General features: G+C 38.5%; 1 pseudogene across 1 annotated transcript; it reads right to left on the bottom strand.

Annotated features, from left to right (window-relative positions):
• Positions 1-1,228: 1,228 nt before the first annotated feature.
• Positions 1,229-24,427, bottom strand: LOC309479703 (NACHT, LRR and PYD domains-containing protein 3-like; annotated as a pseudogene). The gene is made up of 8 exons (XR_014211687.1): positions 23,977-24,427; positions 23,729-23,855; positions 19,809-21,666; positions 18,868-19,038; positions 18,482-18,652; positions 16,587-16,748; positions 2,507-2,553; positions 1,229-2,404 (listed from the first exon to the last, which is right to left on the bottom strand). The product of XR_014211687.1 is annotated as an NACHT, LRR and PYD domains-containing protein 3-like (transcript).
• Between the last annotated feature and the right edge of the window lie 885 nt (positions 24,428-25,312).

Genomic DNA, 25,312 nt, shown 5'->3' with positions numbered 1-25,312 from the left:
GCCTTTGCATTGATCTGTATTGGAGAACGGCAACAAAGTTTGTTGGTTGAGTGACCTGTCCTGATACAGAGAATAATTTCAGAGGAGAAAAAACATTCATCAACATTAACAGTGAGTAAGCTGCAGTATTCTTGTTTTGTTCATTATTTATTATAGGCTGTTGGGTGAATAATGTATTTTTAGAACCTGACAAAAATGTATTTGTGAGGTAGCTTTGTGTAGGTGTTTATGGACAATATAGGCTACTCAAATGAAATTGAGACATCCACACGACTCTGTTTGTTTATTTGTTGAACAACTTTTTGTCCATTTCATATGGTATTGTTATTCCAAATGCGGCTTCTAGCTTGTTTTAGGGTTTATTACTGTTTAATTGTATTGTTAAATGACAATTTTTGGAAGTATGTAATGTGTCAGCTCTCACTCATACGTGCTTAGCCTACACATTACATGGCTTTCGTGGTTTTAAGGAGTAGGAGTTGGTGTATATATATTCAAGGGTGTGCAAAGATGGGGGATCTTTATGATCGTGGACAGTCTGCGTCAAAATGCCAGGGCCGAATTTTTTGTCCCAGTCCAGCCCTGCTCCATCTGCACAGTTGTATGAGGGTTGTGGGAGAAAATGAAGCTGGTAGAGAGAGCTGAAGGAGTTGCTGTGTTTCACCTGAGATCCATGTTTTAGTCAAAGCCAAAATGTTGAAGTCAGCCTGTAAACTCTTATATTACAAATAGCATACCAAATATATAACCTATATAGATCAGATCTTTATAAATTATATATATATATATATATATATATATATATATATATATATAATCTGAAAAGATGAACACAGCTATTGAACTGCAGCAATAGCAATACTTAAACTCTCAAGTAATGAATACAAATTAATTTATGTAAATTATTGAGTTGTGTTGCAACTCAGTCCATTTCAATAAGCAGGTGACAGAGACCTCTGGTGGTGAGATGAACGTACTGCACTGGATGAAAAACTCATTTGACTGAAATACCAAACCATCAACTACATTATTCTTTAAAAAAACAGCTAAATTTGCTAGATTTCTAAATCTTTATATTAAATATTTGACACATCACTTTTATCTAACAGTGTAGACACATACTGAGTGATAAACACATGATTTTTTAAAATAGAATTGTATTGATTAATTAATGACAGTTAATTATATAGTTAATGATACATTTCTATCTTAACTATTAAAAAGAAACATGATCAAATGTATAATTCGACTTTATTTTTGTTTTTTGGTCAGAATCACTACTCCATGACCTTCAGTGTTATAATAAAAATGTCATCAGAAAATATTTACATTTTAAAATTAACTGAAACCTTTTTTTATCAGATTTGTATTTAATCATGTATTTGGTAGATGCTTTTATCCAAAGGGACTTACATTGCATTCAATATATACATTTTTATCAGTTCATGCATTCTCGATCGACAGACATTGGTGTTGCTACTAGTGTCATACTCTATTGGTAGAATTACAGGAACGTTAGCACAAACCATAGCATATTGCATTTGCTAGCTTAAACACACTGAATTTAGAGAGTTTGCACAGAAAATTGTTGAACCCTGTTTCACTAAGTCTTGCTTTGAGATTTCTGGACTGGAAACTGTTAAACACAAATAAATGAACCTGTCAGCATAATTTTACTGTACAATAACCTCTTATTTCCTACATTTGAAATAGTACATGACTGCTTTGACAATAGTAAAACCACAATACATATTTGATGAAATGTTTCTATTTACACATCAAACAAAGATAAGAAGTGAACAAGTTTACAGCTGTGTGTGAGAGATAAAGACATCTTTCACTTAGTTGTTTTTCATTGAAGGCTGTTTAATCTCACACAAAGACACTGAGACATCCCTTAAGTATGCAAACATAAATCCAGCATAGAGGGGTTCAGTGAATGTGCTGTTGAATGTGTATAAGTGTGTGAGTGTGTGTGTGTCAGAGACGCTGTAGAAGGACAGAGTGCCGGCCGGCCAGTTCAGATACACTCCTACTCTTTTAGAAAGACATGAAGGGGCAGATATTACTGTTCTCTTATTATTGTGCCAGACCATTAAATCATTATATCTGTGGATCAGACTCCAAGATCTTTCATTGAGTCCAAACTTGCATGTACTTCCTTCTTTCCTTCTGATTCCTTTATATGCCACTGATATAGAAACCTCCTTCCCACTCCATTCAGCCTCCCAGTAACAGCGTCCAGTCAGACTCTCTCTACACAGAACCTGAGGATATTCATCAAATCTCTCTCGATGATCAGGATACGGCTGCTTCTCTCTCACATGTGTCACTTTTCTGTTCCTCTCAGATAGAATGAGATAAGTGTTTGCTGTGTTTGGATCCAGTGTGAGATCACATGCATCTAAACACAAGAAGTGATGTCAAAAGAGAAAATTCATAATACAATACAATTAAACAAAAATGACTGAAGGTGTGCGAGTTGTGTGTTTTGTGTGTGATCTACATTTTTTAAATCCTGCTGTGATCCGGATCTCTCCCCCATGATCCACACTATTAAAACACACAAGGCATTAAAAACATACTATCAATATATGAACAGATGGGTCTGTATGTATTAACACCTTAATCTGAAACTAAGGTACTGTAGATTGTGATCAGATTGATGGAAAAACACTTCTTAACAGGTGTAAGCTGTTAAGTGTTTTTCCATCAATCTGATCACAAGTGGATTACATGAAGTACAGGTCTAAACAGGGTCTATAACGCTTTGAGCTTTTCCAATTTCGATCACTTCCAGAGGCGCTCATGTGGTTGAATGTGTTCAAACAGCCACAAAAGACATTTTGGTAAACATTATAGTAAGCACACTAGCCAGACAAGATTTATACTTTGTTGGCTATAGACCCAAGTTTGGTTTGAAGATGAAAAACATACCAAGCACAATGTTCTCTTGCCATTCCTGATTTCTAACACACACTCACAGCGTTCGGCTGGTCTTGTAGTTGTCAGAGCAGAAACTAAAGCTCTGGTCGCTTTCATATATGTACATTTTTTTTTTTTTTTTTTTTTTTTTAACCCTTATTTAACCAGGGAAATCCTTTGAGAACAAGTCTCTTTTACGAAGGAGCCCTGGCCAAGAAGGCCGCCATAAAAGTTACACATAGAATACAAAATATAATAAATACAATGAACATACAAAACATAATACGTTAACAGTACAATGAATCAACCAACGTTAAAAAAAAACTAAAAAAAACATGACATCCCCCATTGTCACCATAGACTTATCCTAATTTGGGAAGCAGGGACAGGTGCCCATTGTGCCTGCTTCCCGGTACTTTACTAGCCTCTTAAATTGACCAAAGGAGACCAAGTTAGCAAGTTTTAAATCATTCTGTAACAGGTTCCACGCTGATGGGGCAGAAATTCTAAATGCTTGCTTCCCTAACTCTGTGCGAGCCCTAGGCACAACCAGGTGGAGATTATCATTAGACCGCAGAGAGCGAGTGCTGGCCTTAAAGGACATAAGCCTACATAAATAAGGGGGCAATGTCCCAATGATGGATTTATATATAAACAATCGCCACCGGGTTAGCCTGCGCTGAGCAAGGGAGGGCCACTGGACTAGATTATACAGAGTGCAACAATGTGTAAAGGGTTTGCACCCTGTAATAAATCTCAGTGCACCATGATAAGCTGAATCCAGTTGGTGCAAATATTTATTAGGGGCGTGCATATATAAAAAATCACCATAGTCCATAAGAGAAAAGAAAGTAGCCTCGACCAATTTCTTTCTTGTTGCAAGAGAAAAACAGGCCCTATTCCTAAAATAGAACCCTAGCTTTAACCTAAGTTTCCGGGCTAAATTTAGGATATGAGCCTTAAAAGTCAAATGGTCGTCAAGTAAAAGCCCTAAGTACTTGTACTCAGCCACACGCTCTATTAGATTTCCCTGCAAGGTAACAATGTTTGGAGGGATAACTGTGGAGTTCCTATTATTTGAGAACAGAACCGTCTTGGTTTTACTTGCATTCAACACAAGCTTCAAATCAGATAGCCGAGATTGTACAGTGTCAAAGGCATCCTGCAGGTACTGAAAGGTCTGGTGAAGGGTTTCTCCACAGGTGTAAATGATTGTGTCGTCAGCATAAAAATGAAACAGAGCATTGTGGACATTTGAACCAAGGTCATTTACATAAATGGTAAATAAAAGTGGGCCCAGCACCGATCCCTGTGGAACCCCTGATACAACTTGTAAGAAACCTGAAGAGATACCGTCAAAGGCGACGCACTGAGTCCTATCTGAGAGATAATTTTCAAACCAACCAACTGCCTTCTCAGAAAGACCAATGTTGAGTAGTCTCTGTTTTAAAATACAATGGTTCACCGTATCAAAAGCTTTGGAAAGATCGATGAAAAGAGCTGCACACATCTTTTTGCTGTCCAGTGCCTCAATGATGTCATTCACAACCTTCAGTGAAGCAGAGATGGTACTATGTTCCTTTCGGAAACCCGACTGAAACTCTGAGAGAATATTATTAACACTCAGGAATTCTTTCAGTTGTTCACTTACTAGTCGTTCTAAGACCTTTGACAGCACAGACAAGTTGGAGATAGGCCTATAGTTGTTTAGCAAGGTAGGATCTCCTCCCTTTAACAAGGGGAGGACATGGGCAGATTTCCAGATTGATGGCATAACATTCTGAGCCAAGGACAAATTAAAAATATACATGAGCGGTTTAGCAACAAAATCTGCAGCGATTTTTAAAAAATATGGCTCTAAGCAATCTGGGCCAGCAGGCTTTTTGATGTCCAGTGACATTAGGGCTTTATGTACATCATTGAATGAAAACGGGGTAAAGGTAAAAGAAAAAGGCTGGCCAACACAAAATCTTCCAGCAGCATTACCATCAGAAGGGGAGGTTTTTGGAGGTGGAGATTGGTCAAACAAAAAACCAGATGCAACAAAGTGTTCATTAAAACATTCTAGCATCGCCGATCTTTCCGAGATAGTAATATTGTCCCTGATGATATGGGGAGGCAGTTCATTGCACAAGGTTATTGTGTCCATTAGATCGAAAGATCTGAAAAAAAACATGGCTATGACAGTGGAAATAAGAGATGCAGTCCAGTGGAAATAACTCATGGAAATATCAAATCACAAAACAGAATACAGAGGCAATATATGGCTTATTCCAGGTTGATGGTCTCACCGCTCTCATTCAGCACAAATCCATGTTTCTATATTCGTGATGTAACATTTGGTTGCTAAACTGTCATTTCTTTTGTAAGCAAAGCTTTGTACTTCACTTCTGATCCAACATCCACTTAAAGGGTCATGAAACCCCAAAAGACATTTGTTTTAAAAATGTACAAGACTGCACATAATACATACTCATAAAGTTCTTCCATAATTTCTTTAGAGCAATTAGATACTTCCGGTCTGAAAAGCAAAGTTGAAGCAATGTCATGGATTCTGACGTCAATTCATCAAAAGTGGTGATTGGCTGCCGGGGCTTCAGTAGCGGGTGGACGAATAAAGTGACGTCATCTGTTTCTGAGTGCTTTTCTGCATTTATTCACAAAGGGGTCATTCAATCCAATCACTGCACTGTAGTATGCATAAGATATAATTGAGGCATTATGCTCTCTCGAGAAACGGTGCCTTAACGCTGCGAGAGAGTTTGTGTACGTCTGAGAAGCTGATCGCTATACCGTCGAGAGCCTAGTGCTCTCAGAAGGGTCACCCAAGGCGGGAAGACTTCAGTGGAGACGTCAGACAAAACCCGTTCCGAAAGGTCCTCACATGACCTTTTCAAATAAATTGTGATCCAAGAAAGCAACGGGAAACTACTTGGATTATTCCTCCCTTGAAAACTTCAATGATGACAAGCAAAATCAACAAAGGCCCTGAGTATCGGCGTCCCTTAAATGGGACAGGGGTGCTAAGAATCTCCGAGCTTGCGTCAAAGAACCCTTTCAAAGTAGCAACTTGGAACGTTCGAAGCTTACTTCAAGCAGGAAAACTAGCCAATGTCATACAAGAAATGGATCGACTTAAAATCAACATAATTGGTCTAAGCGAAACTAAATGGCCTGGAACAAAAAAGATTATATCGAGCGAACACCACATCTTCTGCTCCGGAGGAGAAGAAAACACCAAACAAACATATGGTGTCGCCTTTATAGTACACAAGAAATTAGTAAATAAAGTCATCAACTTTACCCCAGTATCAGAACGAATAGCACTACTACAATTAGCAGGCAACAAAGTCAACGTGAACATTTTACAGGTTTATGCTCCAACAGCAGACAAACAAGATTATGAAATCGAATCGTTCTATGAGCAACTAACCGACACGCTGAAGCCGCTGAAGAAACAAGATATCACCATAATCCTTGGCGACTTCAACGCCAAGGTCGGACATGGTCGAATGCAGAACATTGTCGGAGAGCACGGACTAGGAATAAGGAATGGACGAGGCGACAGACTGGTTCAATTCTGCCAAGAAGAACGTTTCAGTATTGCTAACACGTGGTTCCAATTGCCACCTCGACGACTGTACACATGGACCTCGCCGCAAGACTCCGACAACAACATCGTCAGGAATCAAATTGATTATATCCTAATTAACATCAGGTTTAAGTCCAGTGTGCTTACAGCAAAAACCTACCCTGGAGCTGATATATCGTCAGACCACAACCCAGTAACAGCTACAATAAGACTCAAATTGCGATCAATACAATGTACAAAGACGAGACGAGCAGACCTGGAGAAACTGAAGAACAGCACCAATAAAAGACAAGTACAGCAACATCTCAACGATAGCATCTGCTCAATAACAACAGAAACAGCAGATGTTCAGGAGTACTGGCGCTCGTTCAAACAATGCATCACAGAAACAACAGAAGTCATGCTGGGACACCAGTCACCGAAAAAGAAACAACGATGGATGACACAGTATATTCTCGATCTAATGAGCAAACGAAGAATGTACAAAAACAACAACTCGGAGAAGTACAAACAAATGCAACAGAAGATCAGAGAAGCAATCCGACAGGCAGAAGAAAAGTGGATGGAAGAACAATGCGCCGAGATTGAAGAACTAATTAAAAAACATGATAATTTTAATCTGCACAAGAAGCTCAAAGAAGCTGGTAACATCTACAGACCAGCCCCAACAGCAACCTTGTATGCGGACAACAACCAACCAATCCTAAATAAACAAGAAAAAATGGACACCTGGACAAACTATATACACAAACTCTTTGGCGCCGTGAGAACACCTGCAGAAAAAGACCAACAGACGTCGAAAGACACTCTACACATTTTAACATCAGAGGTAGAACAGGCAATCAAAACAGCTAAGCCAGGCAAAGCGTGCGGGCCCGACACAATCCATGTCGAATTGCTCAAACTATTAAACAGCAACAACATACGTCAACTGACTGACTGGTACAATCAAATATACAACGGTAACAAAATTCCATCTGACTGGCTACAATCCATCTTTGTGGCCATACCAAAGAAAGCAACAAGCCGGAAATGCGAAGACTACAGACTGATAAGCTTGATGAGCCACGTGCTGAAAGTCTTCCTGAAGGTGATCCAACAGCGCATACGCTCCACATGCGAAAATGCATTGAAGAACACACAGTTTGGCTTCCGCAAAGGACTAGGCACGAGAGAAGCAATCTTCTGTCTACAGATACTACTACAGCGATGCTACGAACATCAGAAAGAAGTGTACATCTGCTTCATAGATTACGAGAAAGCCTTTGACTCAGTAGACCACGACCGACTAGCAGCTCTATTAAAACAACTGGGACTAGATAAAAACGACACCAACTTCATCATTGCTCTTTATTGGAAGCAAACAGCCCAACTCCGATATGACAACGAACTGACAGACCCAACACCAATACAAAAAGGTGTACGACAAGGCTGCCCACTGTCACCGATCCTTTTCAACATCTACTCGGAGCAGATTTTTGATCGAACACTAGCAGACAAAAACATTGGTATTAAAGTCAATGGACAGTACATCAACAACATCAGATATGCCGACGACACTGCACTGCTGGCCGATTCGGAACAAGACCTACAACAAATCTTGGATGAAGTTGCCGCAGAGAGTCAAATATGGGGCTTACGAATTAACAAAAAGAAAACAAAGGTTATGAAGGTCAGCCGAACTACAAGCGAAACAACAATCAAGCTGGGCAGCGAAAAATTGGAACAAGTACACCGATTTAAATACCTTGGTGTAATCATTGACGATCAGTTGAACCATGAAGTCGAAATCAAGAGCAGAATTGAACAAGCAAGGCAAGCATTTATTAAATGGAAAACACTCCTCTCAGGCCGCAACTTGAGTACATCACTGAAACTGCGCACACTGAAATGCTACATCTGGTCAATTTTGCTGTACGGAGTAGAGACGTGGACACTGACAACAACAGCAACAAAAAGGCTCGAAGCTTTCGAAATGTGGCTGTATCGAAGAATGCTGAAAATCCCATGGACAGCCAAAACCACCAATACACAAGTTCTGCAAGACATGGGCACTGACAGGCAACTGCTGAAGACCATCATTAGCAGGAAGTGTCACTACTTAGGCCACATTGCCCGAAACGACCACAAATACCAGCTATTAAAGCAAATCCTGCAAGGAAAAATCGAAGGAAAAAAACGACCAGGACGGCCAAAAACGACATGGCTCAGTAACATCAAAACATGGCTACAATTAACAACAGCACAAACTCTACACGCCGTGCTAGACCGGGACCAATATCATCGTGAAGTCGCACACGCCGTTAGGCAGCACTAAAGAAGAAGATGCATGAGACAGTATCACTTCTGTCGCGTTTGTCTTCCCTCATTGTTTAGAGACATAGGTCGTAAGTGCTTGTTTCCTATGTGCGACAACACAAAAGTGTTGTTTGCATTTTCCCTGAGATGCGTTTAGAGCTAGAGTTTGAATACAAACACTTTGGAAATATGACTAAAAACATTTAATATGTAAGAACATGAGGAGCACGCATAGAGCTGTTTAAGCATGGAACGATGCAATGAGTTTAACAACAATCGCCACGTGGATCATAGATCATATACGGACCACAGGAAGCATGCTTCAAATTTTAAGAACATATTTCATATACTCTAGTGCTCTAAACATGAACTGGCACCGTGTATGCACACATATTTCATCATGTCCTCCATGAAATATATATGTGCAAATAAGGACACTGTGCAGCCGTACGTCTGATCATAAATGCGACGGCATGATGAATTATTCAGATAGAAGACACTAATGTAGATCGAAAATTCAAAGAAGAATGGACAAAAAAAGTAACTATGCCTCTATTATTTCTGTTAAACTGACGTTTGTCGTTATGTAGTGCTCATAAACTTAGTGAAAATATTATGAAATCATTTAAATGTTATTCCGTGTTTCTCCCTCATTTGTTGTCATAGGATTACATTTTCAAAACACATCAAGGTGCCCTCAACCCTGTGTTTCCCCCCTCGCTAATATTTTTATATTCATTAGTCCGTATAATTAGAGGGTGGGGGTGGGGGTAGGTGGTACTCTGCCACCTCGTTTTTGGCGGTTATCATGCTGACCGACTGAGTCCTACTGCTTCACAACTAATCCTCTTTTAGTCCTTCTGTCAAATGAAATAAAATCTATCGATTATAACAGTTTTCAGTGACATGCTAACAAACACACATGGATCACATGATGATTGTTTGTGTTGAACATACTTGAGTTTGTCCAGTCTGTATTTTGGATCAGAGACCAGCTTGACTAATGATTGTCCTGGGTGATTGTAGCTCAGATCCAGCTCTCTCAGGTGTGAGGGGTTTGAACTCAGAGCTGAAGCCATAAAACAACAGCCTTCCTCTGTCACCATACAGCCAGATAATCTAAAAACACACAGACACAGACACACACACCATTACATCATCTGTGAAAAGTACAAGACTCAAAATATATTTGATCTGTTTAATGTCTTAGAAAAGAAAGTGATTTTGTAAGTTGAAAAAGAGAAGTAATCAGTTTTCAATTTATCTTCACCTCTATCTGATGCTATTATTTCATGCAGAAAAATCAGTGCACGGAAATAAATCCTACTTGTCATTTTGCAGGATATATTTTGATAAATATTATGGCATTTTATTTACACACATACAACACTACATCTTTACATCAAGAGCAGTGTTTCATGCACTATTTCAGCAGCTGCTGATGCTTTAGTTAAAACCCAGAAGGTGAGTTTGAATTCTCTTTTGAATGTGATGCATTAAAATAATGCTTCTCAAAGGCTGCATGTAAAACCAAAATTCAACTTTTCAGACGCCACTGCATTGGCTCTGAGTTCCCAATATATTAATCTTTAATGATGGATTTTTTCTTTTTCTTTTACAAAGTACTACTGCTGTCCAGATGGAAATTTATAACTATTTCAAAAAAGTATTGCCCGGACCTCAGCTGGGAAGAAAATATAGAGACCGGACCTTTTGAAACTTTAATTGAATAACCCTGATTTATATCATGGTTAATGGAAACATACATACAATTAAATATGATTACATACATTGTGTGTTCAGAGCTTTTATGATAAGCACTAAGGTTCCTGTTCGAAACAAATAACTATCAGTTATCTGCGTAATATGACTGAAACCTGGTTTATTTAATTTGCATGAGTGGCGCGCAAGTCACAGTGGCCTATACTGTGCCTCGTTCACCAGTGTGCTTCAAAAGGGTGATACGACTTGGGCGAGCCGCACCTATCATGACACACGCGATAAGATGTGTGACCCAGTTTAATTTAGCAATAATTTACTCTATAGAGAAAGTAAAAAATCTAAAACTGCCACATAATCTAAAAAAGACCGACTAGAAAAAGAAAAGAAAACATTGTCTTGCACCAATAGTACATTAGAAGGCTTTTTATACTACATATGACATTTACTAGCATTTATCACATTTTAATGTAGTAACAGTTTTGTTTTACATCTTTGGCGTGTTGCTATATCTATATGTTTCTTTTCTTTTCTTTTTTATTGCAGGTTAACAAAACAGTAGCTTATACAAGGTAAATGACATATACACATACAAAAGAGAGAAAGACAAACAGAACAAAAACAAAGAAAAAAGAAAAGAAAACAGTTAAATATAAATATATTGATATAGTGATGTATGCAAGTACATTGGCAAGTTTAAGCAGTTGGGTATTTTAGTTGATATAGACAGAGGCAATTTGAGAGAATCATAGTACTAATAGAGTTGTAGTAGAAGTAGTATTCGTACTACTAATAATAATAAAAATAGTAGTAGTAGTAGTAACAACAATAATATTCATGATAATAATAATTTATAATAATAATAGTAATAATAAAATAATAATAATAATACATTTAGACCAGTCAATACAATTATTGTAGATATACTCTATTCTCTATAGAGGGTCCACCGATTCAGCGTCTCTTTAACTTTATTTGTTTGATGCTGTTAAAGATAGTTGTATTTAATACATATTGAGAAAAGTGCTGTTTAATACATTTTAAGCATCCATGGACACCCTATCTTACTCTGGTTTACTCAATTGGGTGTTCAGCTTCCTGGAGCTCTGGGGACTTCTGATACATTTTCTTACCTCAGTATGTTAAGTTGACAGTATGAACTCTTCAGTCCATCAGAGAGCAGCTTCACTCCTGAATCCTGCAGGTCATTGTTACTCAGGTCCAGCTCTCTCAGTGAGTTTGATGATTGTAGAATTGAAGACAAACTTTCACAGCACTGACCAGTGAGATTACAGATGGATAACCTAAACAAACCAGAACAAAATGATCACAGAGTACTCTTACAACACATTAAATTCTTCCACAAAAAAATAATTTAAACAATACATCAGACTCAGGTCTACAAAAGATACAAAGAACAAGGTAAGAAGAACAACAAAGAGAAGAACTGAAGAACTGTTGCTAGACAAAGACTAATTTATTGTTGCAGCATCTGATTATTTTATTTAAATTAACTGACCTCAGTATCTCTAGTTGACAGTATGAACTCTTCAGTCCATCAGAGAGCAGCTTTACTCCTGCTTTGTACTTCACTTCTGATCCAACATCCACTTAAAGGGTCATGAAACCCCAAAAGACATTTGTTTTAAAAATGTACAAGACTGCACATAATACATACTCATAAAGTTCTTCCATAATTTCTTTAGAGCAATTAGATACTTCCGGTCTGAAAAGCAAAGTTGAAGCAATGTCATGGATTCTGACGTCAATTCATCAAAAGTGGTGATTGGCTGCCGGGGCTTCAGTAGCGGGTGGACGAATAAAGTGACGTCATCTGTTTCTGAGTGCTTTTCTGCATTTATTCACAAAGGGGTCATTCAATCCAATCACTGCACTGTAGTATGCATAAGATATAATTGAGGCATTATGCTCTCTCGAGAAACGGTGCCTTAACGCTGCGAGAGAGTTTGTGTACGTCTGAGAAGCTGATCGCTATACCGTCGAGAGCCTAGTGCTCTCAGAAGGGTCACCCAAGGCGGGAAGACTTCAGTGGAGACGTCAGACAAAACCCGTTCCGAAAGGTCCTCACATGACCTTTTCAAATAAATTGTGATCCAAGAAAGCAACGGGAAACTACTTGGATTATTCCTCCCTTGAAAACTTCAATGATGACAAGCAAAATCAACAAAGGCCCTGAGTATCGGCGTCCCTTAAATGGGACAGGGGTGCTAAGAATCTCCGAGCTTGCGTCAAAGAACCCTTTCAAAGTAGCAACTTGGAACGTTCGAAGCTTACTTCAAGCAGGAAAACTAGCCAATGTCATACAAGAAATGGATCGACTTAAAATCAACATAATTGGTCTAAGCGAAACTAAATGGCCTGGAACAAAAAAGATTATATCGAGCGAACACCACATCTTCTGCTCCGGAGGAGAAGAAAACACCAAACAAACATATGGTGTCGCCTTTATAGTACACAAGAAATTAGTAAATAAAGTCATCAACTTTACCCCAGTATCAGAACGAATAGCACTACTACAATTAGCAGGCAACAAAGTCAACGTGAACATTTTACAGGTTTATGCTCCAACAGCAGACAAACAAGATTATGAAATCGAATCGTTCTATGAGCAACTAACCGACACGCTGAAGCCGCTGAAGAAACAAGATATCACCATAATCCTTGGCGACTTCAACGCCAAGGTCGGACATGGTCGAATGCAGAACATTGTCGGAGAGCACGGACTAGGAATAAGGAATGGACGAGGCGACAGACTGGTTCAATTCTGCCAAGAAGAACGTTTCAGTATTGCTAACACGTGGTTCCAATTGCCACCTCGACGACTGTACACATGGACCTCGCCGCAAGACTCCGACAACAACATCGTCAGGAATCAAATTGATTATATCCTAATTAACATCAGGTTTAAGTCCAGTGTGCTTACAGCAAAAACCTACCCTGGAGCTGATATATCGTCAGACCACAACCCAGTAACAGCTACAATAAGACTCAAATTGCGATCAATACAATGTACAAAGACGAGACGAGCAGACCTGGAGAAACTGAAGAACAGCACCAATAAAAGACAAGTACAGCAACATCTCAACGATAGCATCTGCTCAATAACAACAGAAACAGCAGATGTTCAGGAGTACTGGCGCTCGTTCAAACAATGCATCACAGAAACAACAGAAGTCATGCTGGGACACCAGTCACCGAAAAAGAAACAACGATGGATGACACAGTATATTCTCGATCTAATGAGCAAACGAAGAATGTACAAAAACAACAACTCGGAGAAGTACAAACAAATGCAACAGAAGATCAGAGAAGCAATCCGACAGGCAGAAGAAAAGTGGATGGAAGAACAATGCGCCGAGATTGAAGAACTAATTAAAAAACATGATAATTTTAATCTGCACAAGAAGCTCAAAGAAGCTGGTAACATCTACAGACCAGCCCCAACAGCAACCTTGTATGCGGACAACAACCAACCAATCCTAAATAAACAAGATAAAATGGACACCTGGACAAACTATATACACAAACTCTTTGGCGCCGTGAGAACACCTGCAGAAAAAGACCAACAGACGTCGAAAGACACTCTACACATTTTAACATCAGAGGTAGAACAGGCAATCAAAACAGCTAAGCCAGGCAAAGCGTGCGGGCCCGACACAATCCATGTCGAATTGCTCAAACTATTAAACAGCAACAACATACGTCAACTGACTGACTGGTACAATCAAATATACAACGGTAACAAAATTCCATCTGACTGGCTACAATCCATCTTTGTGGCCATACCAAAGAAAGCAACAAGCCGGAAATGCGAAGACTACAGACTGATAAGCTTGATGAGCCACGTGCTGAAAGTCTTCCTGAAGGTGATCCAACAGCGCATACGCTCCACATGCGAAAATGCATTGAAGAACACACAGTTTGGCTTCCGCAAAGGACTAGGCACGAGAGAAGCAATCTTCTGTCTACAGATACTACTACAGCGATGCTACGAACATCAGAAAGAAGTGTACATCTGCTTCATAGATTACGAGAAAGCCTTTGACTCAGTAGACCACGACCGACTAGCAGCTCTATTAAAACAACTGGGACTAGATAAAAACGACACCAACTTCATCATTGCTCTTTATTGGAAGCAAACAGCCCAACTCCGATATGACAACGAACTGACAGACCCAACACCAATACAAAAAGGTGTACGACAAGGCTGCCCACTGTCACCGATCCTTTTCAACATCTACTCGGAGCAGATTTTTGATCGAACACTAGCAGACAAAAACATTGGTATTAAAGTCAATGGACAGTACATCAACAACATCAGATATGCCGACGACACTGCACTGCTGGCCGATTCGGAACAAGACCTACAACAAATCTTGGATGAAGTTGCCGCAGAGAGTCAAATATGGGGCTTACGAATTAACAAAAAGAAAACAAAGGTTATGAAGGTCAGCCGAACTACAAGCGAAACAACAATCAAGCTGGGCAGCGAAAAATTGGAACAAGTACACCGATTTAAATACCTTGGTGTAATCATTGACGATCAGTTGAACCATGAAGTCGAAATCAAGAGCAGAATTGAACAAGCAAGGCAAGCATTTATTAAATGGAAAACACTCCTCTCAGGCCGCAACTTGAGTACATCACTGAAACTGCGCACACTGAAATGCTACATCTGGTCAATTTTGCTGTACGGAGTAGAGACGTGGACACTGACAACAACAGCAACAAAAAGGCTCGAAGCTTTCGAAATGTGGCTGTATCGAAGAATGCTGAAAATCCCATGGACAGCCAAAACCACCAATACACAAGTTCTGCAAGACATGGGCACTGACAGGCAACTGCTGAAGACCATCATTAGCAGGAAGTGTCACTACTTAGGCCACATTGCCCGAAACGACCACAAATACCAGCTATTAAAGCAAATCCTGCAAGGAAAAATCGAAGGAAAAAAACGACCAGGACGGCCAAAAACGACATGGCTCAGTAACATCAAAACATGGCTACAATTAACAACAGCACAAACTCTACACGCCGTGCTAGACCGGGACCAATATCATCGTGAAGTCGCACACGCCGTTAGGCAGCACTAAAGAAGAAGATGCATGAGACAGTATCACTTCTGTCGCGTTTGTCTTCCCTCATTGTTTAGAGACATAGGTCGTAAGTGCTTGTTTCCTATGTGCGACAACACAAAAGTGTTGTTTGCATTTTCCCTGAGATGCGTTTAGAGCTAGAGTTTGAATACAAACACTTTGGAAATATGACTAAAAACATTTAATATGTAAGAACATGAGGAGCACGCATAGAGCTGTTTAAGCATGGAACGATGCAATGAGTTTAACAACAATCGCCACGTGGATCATAGATCATATACGGACCACAGGAAGCATGCTTCAAATTTTAAGAACATATTTCATATACTCTAGTGCTCTAAACATGAACTGGCACCGTGTATGCACACATATTTCATCATGTCCTCCATGAAATATATATGTGCAAATAAGGACACTGTGCAGCCGTACGTCTGATCATAAATGCGACGGCATGATGAATTATTCAGATAGAAGACACTAATGTAGATCGAAAATTCAAAGAAGAATGGACAAAAAAAGTAACTATGCCTCTATTATTTCTGTTAAACTGACGTTTGTCGTTATGTAGTGCTCATAAACTTAGTGAAAATATTATGAAATCATTTAAATGTTATTCCGTGTTTCTCCCTCATTTGTTGTCATAGGATTACATTTTCAAAACACATCAAGGTGCCCTCAACCCTGTGTTTCCCCCCTCGCTAATATTTTTATATTCATTAGTCCGTATAATTAGAGGGTGGGGGTGGGGGTAGGTGGTACTCTGCCACCTCGTTTTTGGCGGTTATCATGCTGACCGACTGAGTCCTACTGCTTCACAACTAATCCTCTTTTAGTCCTTCTGTCAAATGAAATAAAATCTATCGATTATAACAGTTTTCAGTGACATGCTAACAAACACACATGGATCACATGATGATTGTTTGTGTTGAACATACTTGAGTTTGTCCAGTCTGTATTTTGGATCAGAGACCAGCTTGACTAATGATTGTCCTGGGTGATTGTAGCTCAGATCCAGCTCTCTCAGGTGTGAGGGGTTTGAACTCAGAGCTGAAGCCATAAAACAACAGCCTTCCTCTGTCACCATACAGCCAGATAATCTAAAAACACACAGACACAGACACACACACCATTACATCATCTGTGAAAAGTACAAGACTCAAAATATATTTGATCTGTTTAATGTCTTAGAAAAGAAAGTGATTTTGTAAGTTGAAAAAGAGAAGTAATCAGTTTTCAATTTATCTTCACCTCTATCTGATGCTATTATTTCATGCAGAAAAATCAGTGCACGGAAATAAATCCTACTTGTAATTTTGCAGGATATATTTTGATAAATATTATGGCATTTTATTTACACACATACAACACTACATCTTTACATCAAGAGCAGTGTTTCATGCACTATTTCAGCAGCTGCTGATGCTTTAGTTAAAACCCAGAAGGTGAGTTTGAATTCTCTTTTGAATGTGATGCATTAAAATAATGCTTCTCAAAGGCTGCATGTAAAACCAAAATTCAACTTTTCAGACGCCACTGCATTGGCTCTGAGTTCCCAATATATTAATCTTTAATGATGGATTTTTTCTTTTTCTTTTACAAAGTACTACTGCTGTCCAGATGGAAATTTATAACTATTTCAAAAAAGTATTGCCCGGACCTCAGCTGGGAAGAAAATATAGAGACCGGACCTTTTGAAACTTTAATTGAATAACCCTGATTTATATCATGGTTAATGGAAACATACATACAATTAAATATGATTACATACATTGTGTGTTCAGAGCTTTTATGATAAGCACTAAGGTTCCTGTTCGAAACAAATAACTATCAGTTATCTGCGTAATATGACTGAAACCTGGTTTATTTAATTTGCATGAGTGGCGCGCAAGTCACAGTGGCCTATACTGTGCCTCGTTCACCAGTGTGCTTCAAAAGGGTGATACGACTTGGGCGAGCCGCACCTATCATGACACACGCGATAAGATGTGTGACCCAGTTTAATTTAGCAATAATTTACTCTATAGAGAAAGTAAAAAATCTAAAACTGCCACATAATCTAAAAAAGACCGACTAGAAAAAGAAAAGAAAACATTGTCTTGCACCAATAGTACATTAGAAGGCTTTTTATACTACATATGACATTTACTAGCATTTATCACATTTTAATGTAGTAACAGTTTTGTTTTACATCTTTGGCGTGTTGCTATATCTATATGTTTCTTTTCTTTTCTTTTTTATTGCAGGTTAACAAAACAGTAGCTTATACAAGGTAAATGACATATACACATACAAAAGAGAGAAAGACAAACAGAACAAAAACAAAGAAAAAAGAAAAGAAAACAGTTAAATATAAATATATTGATATAGTGATGTATGCAAGTACATTGGCAAGTTTAAGCAGTTGGGTATTTTAGTTGATATAGACAGAGGCAATTTGAGAGAATCATAGTACTAATAGAGTTGTAGTAGAAGTAGTATTCGTACTACTAATAATAATAAAAATAGTAGTAGTAGTAGTAACAACAATAATATTCATGATAATAATAATTTATAATAATAATAGTAATAATAAAATAATAATAATAATACATTTAGACCAGTCAATACAATTATTGTAGATATACTCTATTCTCTATAGAGGGTCCACCGATTCAGCGTCTCTTTAACTTTATTTGTTTGATGCTGTTAAAGATAGTTGTATTTAATACATATTGAGAAAAGTGCTGTTTAATACATTTTAAGCATCCATGGACACCCTATCTTACTCTGGTTTACTCAATTGGGTGTTCAGCTTCCTGGAGCTCTGGGGACTTCTGATACATTTTCTTACCTCAGTATGTTAAGTTGACAGTATGAACTCTTCAGTCCATCAGAGAGCAGCTTCACTCCTGAATCCTGCAGGTCATTGTTACTCAGGTCCAGCTCTCTCAGTGAGTTTGATGATTGTAGAATTGAAGACAAACTTTCACAGCACTGACCAGTGAGATTACAGATGGATAACCTAAACAAACCAGAACAAAATGATCACAGAGTACTCTTACAACACATTAAATTCTTCCACAAAAAAATAATTTAAACAATACATCAGACTCAGGTCTACAAAAGATACAAAGAACAAGGTAAGAAGAACAACAAAGAGAAGAACTGAAGAACTGTTGCTAGACAAAGACTAATTTATTGTTGCAGCATCTGATTATTTTATTTAAATTAACTGACCTCAGTATCTCTAGTTGACAGTATGAACTCTTCAGTCCATCAGAGAGCAGCTTTACTCCTGAATCCTGCAGGTCATTGTTACTCAGGTCCAGCTCTCTCAGTGAGTTTGATGATTGTAGAATTGAAGACAAACTTTCACAGCACTGACCAGTGAGATTACAGTCAGTGAGTCTATAATGTAAAGAAAAACAGCACAATAAAGATGAGATGGTGGGTTAAAATATTGTTGTCTGTATTATACACATTTCACTGATCACATTTTCACAATTGAGGTAATCACATCTGATAGTTCGAAACAGAACGCGGTTTGAATTTGGTAATGTTAAAGCTGTAATGCAGAATGGGTACCAAACCCGAGACAACCCGTAGGAGCTGGTCTGAGTTTGGCTGCAATGGAACTGTGGATCGATTTGTGTAAATGTGAAAGCAACTCAGACTTGGGTCCGCACTAGTTCAGGCAGTAAAACAGAGCTTCTCAATTCTGGCCAGTGTGAAAGCCCCCTCAGTCTTATATGTGGTAAATCATAGAAAGGATTTAACCAATACAAAAAAATCTAAAGACCAGCCTTGATTACTTTTGGAGTTTTGAAGCCCTTTGTTTCATTGGATTACTGTAAGGTGAGCACATTGATAATTGAGACTATGAAGAACTACATGTGGTATGTGGAAACTGGATGTACTGGATGTTCACGTTGGAGTAAATTTCTTTATTATTGAATATTTTTCAGCATTCTGTTGCTTATCTGCATATAAAATGCAAAACTGGCAAGCAAAGATGGCAGACCTGCCACTGGAAAGAATCCAACCTGACCTTTGCCCTTTTATCAATGTTGGAGTGGATTATTTTGGCTCACTAGAGTGGAAGTTTTGCGAAGACATTTTTACATTGCCTCTGCTCCAGGTTAGCTAATCTTGAGGATTTAACCTCTACAAATACTCACAGAGCTTTTCTGCAGTTCACCACAGCTGGTATCAGTCGCCTTCTACATATCCAGCTCATCCAGCCCCTCCTCTGAAATCTGAAACATGTAGGCGATTGTTGAGCAGTGAGCAAGAGAAAGTTTATTCTTTGAATGTTTTTGTGATTTTAGGAACTCCTGAATCTCTCTGTACAGAGTCTGATCATTCAGTTCAAGCAGACAGAGGAACAAATTGATGCATCTGTCAGCTGAGAGATGTTCATCACCCTTGATTTTGTTTTGAATGTACTGTGTGGTTCTCATGATGTTCTCTGAGCTGTGTTCTGTGTCTGTCAGTAAATCCTGTAAGAGTATCTGATTGGACTCCAGTGAGACACCCAGCAGGAATCGCAGGAAAAGATCCAAGTGTCCATTTTCACTCCGTAAGGATTTATCAACTGCTGATGTTAGTAGCTCATACAGAGATATTTCCTTGAACCTGTACCATGCTTCCAGAAAGAACTTCAGTGACTTTGTGTTCTTGGTGGCATAGCAGAAAAACAGATACAAAGCAGCAAGAAACTCCTGAAAGCTCAGATGAATGAAGCAGTAGATTTTCCTCTGATTAATCACAGATTCCTCCTTAAAAATCTCAGTGCAAATCCCAGAATACACTGAGGCATCAGTGACGTCTATGCCGCTCTCAATCAGGTCCTCCTCATAGAACATCACATTGCCCTTCATCAGCTGTTTGAAAGCCAGTTCAGCAAGTTTCACAATCACTTCTCTGTTGGACTTCAGGACTTTCTCTGGATCTCTCTCATCATACTTCTGATTCCTCATGTTGATCTGTGTCAGAAGGAAGTGGATGTACATTTCAGTCAGAGTTTGAGGGATTTCTGCACTGTCATCTTTTTTCAGGAGGTTTTGAAGCACAGTGGCTGAGATCCAGCAGAAGACGGGTATGTGGCACATGATGTGGAGGCTTCTTGATCTTTTAATATGTGAGATGATTCTGCTGGCTTGATGCTCATCACTGATTCTCTTCCTGAAATATTCCTCCTTCTGAGGCTCATTGAATCCTTGAATTTCTGTCACACGGTTGATGTATTTTGAGGGGATCTGATTGGCTGCTGCTGGTCTGGAAGTGATCCAGATATGAGCAGAGGGAAGCAGATCTCCTCTAATGAGGTTTGACATCAACACACCCACTGATGAAGACTTATTCACATCACAAACCTTCTGTCTATCATTAAACATCAGTGTAATTCTGCTTTCATCTAGACCATCAAAGATAAACACAACTTTACACTCCTCATAAATCTTTGAGTCCAGATCTTGAAGTTCAGGATGAAAGTCCAGCAGGAGTCTATGAAGACTATATTGGACATCTTTAATCAAGTTCAGCTCTCGAAATGGAAGCACAAATATGAAATCTACATCCTGATTGGCTGTTCCCTCGGTCCAATCCAGAATTAACTTCTGCACAGAGACGGTTTTTCCAATTCCAGCGATGCCTTTAGTGAGAACAGTCTGGATTATGTCTTTCTCCTCACTTCGTGGTTGATGTAAGGGTTTAAAGATGTCATTGCAGTAGATTGGTCTGTCTTGAATTCTGGCTGTTTTCTCCATCTGTAAAACCTCATGTTCTTCATTCACCCCTTCACTCTCTCCGTCTATGATATAGAGCTGTGTGTAGATCCTGTTCAGGAGGGTTTGATTCTCCTGCATTTTGATTCCCTCAAATAAGCTCTCATACTTTTTCTTCATGCTGGTTTTGTGTTGGTCTTTGACTCTCTGAAGGACATAATCCACTGTTTGCTGAGAATCGTGCTGCAGGTATTTAGTCTCCTTAAGCAGTGTGTCTGTCTGCAGGGATGCCTCTTTGACATGCTGCTTGCTAAATAAATAAAAAGTAAACAAAAAAAAGGTCAAATCTAAATATCTTAATTTTGCAGTAAAATATTAAAATATTACATATTTATTCATTAGTACATGTATTCGTCCCAAACCGTCACGTTACGGACGTCATGGTTCATGCATACAGTCAGACGAGGAATACAGTCAGTCACAGATGATCCACACTCCAATCCAGAAGGGGGTGCGCGGTAATGCAGCGCTGTTTGCTTTATTCTATTTATTTTGTACTTTTTTTTTGTTTTTTTATCAGCCTTGCAAAAAATATGACCTATGCAAGAGTGCATTCTGTTTAATGCTTAGTGCATAATATAGGAGGCTGTACTGTACCAACTACCTCAGGGGGGACTTAATACCGCTAGGTGGAACAAACAGTAATTTGCACTACTGTCTGTTCAAAATTAATGAATTTGTTGCTTTTTCCAGTAACACTTTAGTTTAGTGTCCAATTCTCACTATTAACTAGTTGCTCATTAGCATGTATATTTCTAGGATATTTGGCTGTTTATTAAGTACTTATAAAGCACATATTAATGGCTTACTCTGCATGACCTTATTTTACATCCCTTAATCCAGGGGGGGGGGGGGGGGGGAGTCGGAAAGTGGGATAAGGTGGGTCGTGCAGTCACTTGGCTGCAGCTAAATTTACATTTCAGTCAATGACACAAACATGCAAACAGTCTAAGGTTACACATACCAAAGTTAAATAGAAATCACTTTATCGCTTAGTCAGTGCTATTTTTCGAATTGCAAAGGTTGCGATTTAATTCTAGAAATATATCAGCATTGTGTTTCATTAAACGCGAGCGACTTATTGTGATAACAATTTTCAGCATCTCAGAGTGGCTCAGTTCTTTAAGAAACTTGTTCACTCTAATCACTGCGCTGTATTCTGCATGAGATCGCATTACATCGGAGAATTCAGATGTCATGAAAGGCTGATTCAGGTTTGGGCTGCGTTTCCCAAAAGCACTGTGGACTAAGTTGACCATTGAGACCATTGGTGGCAATGGTTCTACAATCTACTTGGGCATACGATGCTTTTGGGAAACGCATTCATCTCTGTCATCTGTTCAACTCAGCGCTGTTGTCTTTCAGAGATATGGTCGCAAGAGTGCGTTGTTTGCGTTCCCTGCTCGCATTTGTCTACCTACCACATGTACACACATGAGCACGAAAGTGTTTTCTGCGCTGAACACCGCAATGAGTTTAACAACACTTGCAGCATACTAAATATTAGTGTCACTATTAAATAAAATGATTTGCCTGATTTTTTTTTTTATATTCAGATTTTTGTCATATCGAACTTTTGGTTAAGATTATGCTTATAGTAGGCTACTTTTTTTCATTTCTTTAAGTTTGTTGTGCCATGTCTGTGTAAATCATTTGAGACAGCAGACTAAAACTACTTGGTATTCTTCATATTATTTCAACATAGCCATTAGGCTGCTATTTTAATCGTTTTGACAATGTACCATAAGTTTGTATTGCAATCAAACTTGTATGTCATTCACACTATGACAAGGAAAATAAAAACTGCTCTAAAAGGAACTAACGCCTCCCACCCCCACTCATATTCATGCTTTAAAATGATTTTGGTGGGTCTTGAGATAAATTATACTTGTCTAGGTGGGTCCTGGAATGGAAAAGTTTGGGAACCCCTGTCTTAATCCTATACCCAAAACCTAAACTTAACAACATTACTATCTAATAAGCTGTAATTAGGGTTTATTGAGGCAAAAGTCATATTTAATAGTGAGAATTGGACCCTAAACTAAAGTATGACCATTTTTCCTACTGTACTGAACTCATACCGAATCGTGACAGCAAAACATAAAAAATCCCAAATTTTTGTATAATAAACTGTGTAAATTACTGTTATCAGCCTACTTACAGATAATCTTAAAAGGTAATATACAAGTAGTCAAATACAATAATTTCAACTCAATTCATCATCACTTCCATGCTTTTACCTCAAAAACCTTGGTTAAAATATCCTCTCATTGAAAGTTTCACTGTAGCAATTAAATCATATTTATACTCACTCAGGGTCAGAGGTCGCTGCTTCAACACTAATGTTAGGGGGGCTGCCAATGGACTCAAAACTCTTCATAGACACAAGGCAGGATTTTGAAGATTCTGCTTTATTTGTCTGAACAGCATCTTCTTCTTCTACAGACACAGAGAGAAAACACCTTGAACAAAAGGCACTCTAATCTGCTGCAAATACATTTTTAAACCATTATATAGTGAACCATGATGTGGAGTTAAAAAAAAAGAAAAAAGTTCTTACTAAGGGCATTGCTGGAATTTGAATCACTAATGTTAGGGGGCTGCCAATGGACTCGAAACTCTTCATAGACACAAGACAGGGTTTTGGAGATGTCGCTTTATTTATCTGAACAGCATCCTCTTCTCTCCTTTCATTGACACTCATTGCAAAGGCAGTGCTCTAAACACAGAACAGGCATATAAAACTGTTTACTTCAGACACATAGCAAATTGTTTGCCTGGAAGACTTTCTGTAAACACATACACAAATGAGTTGAGTGTTATGATTTGTTTATTCAGTAATTTCTTTATATAAGTAAGCCATAAAATATTTGAATAATTACCTGTCAAAATCACATTTCTTTGACTTCCTATTTCAACTCTTAAGAAACTTTATAATCTTCTTAACTTTACTTCTTATAGCCCGATACAGACTTTTATATACATCAGGGAACTAATAACCAGTAGAGCTGCTGAGCTGATGTGGACATTTAATGTCCATTTAATCACTGATCAGTATAGATTAATAATTAAATATAGTCTTTCAAACCGAAACTATCTTATCTGATTCTGCATACATTTTCACAGCATAGTTCTGTTTGTTAAATTTCTGTATAAAAAAATTCACTAAAAGAGATTAAAGCATCTGAAAAAATTGACATTCTAGTAGTCAATAACAATACATATTATTGACACATGCGCAATCAAATTAAATAATACATGAATATGAATCCAGGAATGTATTTTTTTCAAACCTACCATCAGCAATGAACTGAACCTCTTAAATCCATTCAATTAATCTCTAGACAGTAGCATTTCAACTGAAAGCTGATTCACATTATTCACATACACATTTCTCGTGATGTTCTTCACTTTCACAGAAGTGACTCTGAGCAGATTTAGACTTTTACAAGCAGCTCAGTTAAAATGTAACCATAAGATACAGACAGGAGTGACAAAGAGCAACTTTGGGCCATTCATGACACACCCGAAGATAAAAAAGTTTGTCAAGATAAAAAGTATTTTTAAAGTCTTGAAGTTTTAAAGGGATACTTCACCGTTTTTTCATATTAAACTATGTTATTCCCTTAACTAAAACGAGTTGATACATACCTCTCTCGTCTCAGTGCGTGCACTAAATCGCTCTGTCTTGCGGCGAAACTTTGTTAGCACTTAGCTTAGTCCAGTTCATTCAATATGGGCCAAGCAGAGAAGCTACCAAACATCTCCACGTTTTCCCTATTTAAATACAGTTACTCGCGTAGTGTAACTCGACCTAGGACGGTGACACAAAACAAAACGTTGCGCTTTTCTAAGCGTGTAAAATGGATAACTATATTGTATGGCGGAATACCATA

This window comes from Leuciscus leuciscus (assembly GCF_965113295.1).
Source record: "Leuciscus leuciscus genome assembly, chromosome: 17".
NCBI classification, from domain to species: Eukaryota; Metazoa; Chordata; class Actinopteri; order Cypriniformes; family Leuciscidae; genus Leuciscus; species Leuciscus leuciscus.
Note: the sequence above shows the minus strand (reverse complement) of the source record. Positions and strands in the feature narration are given on the sequence as shown.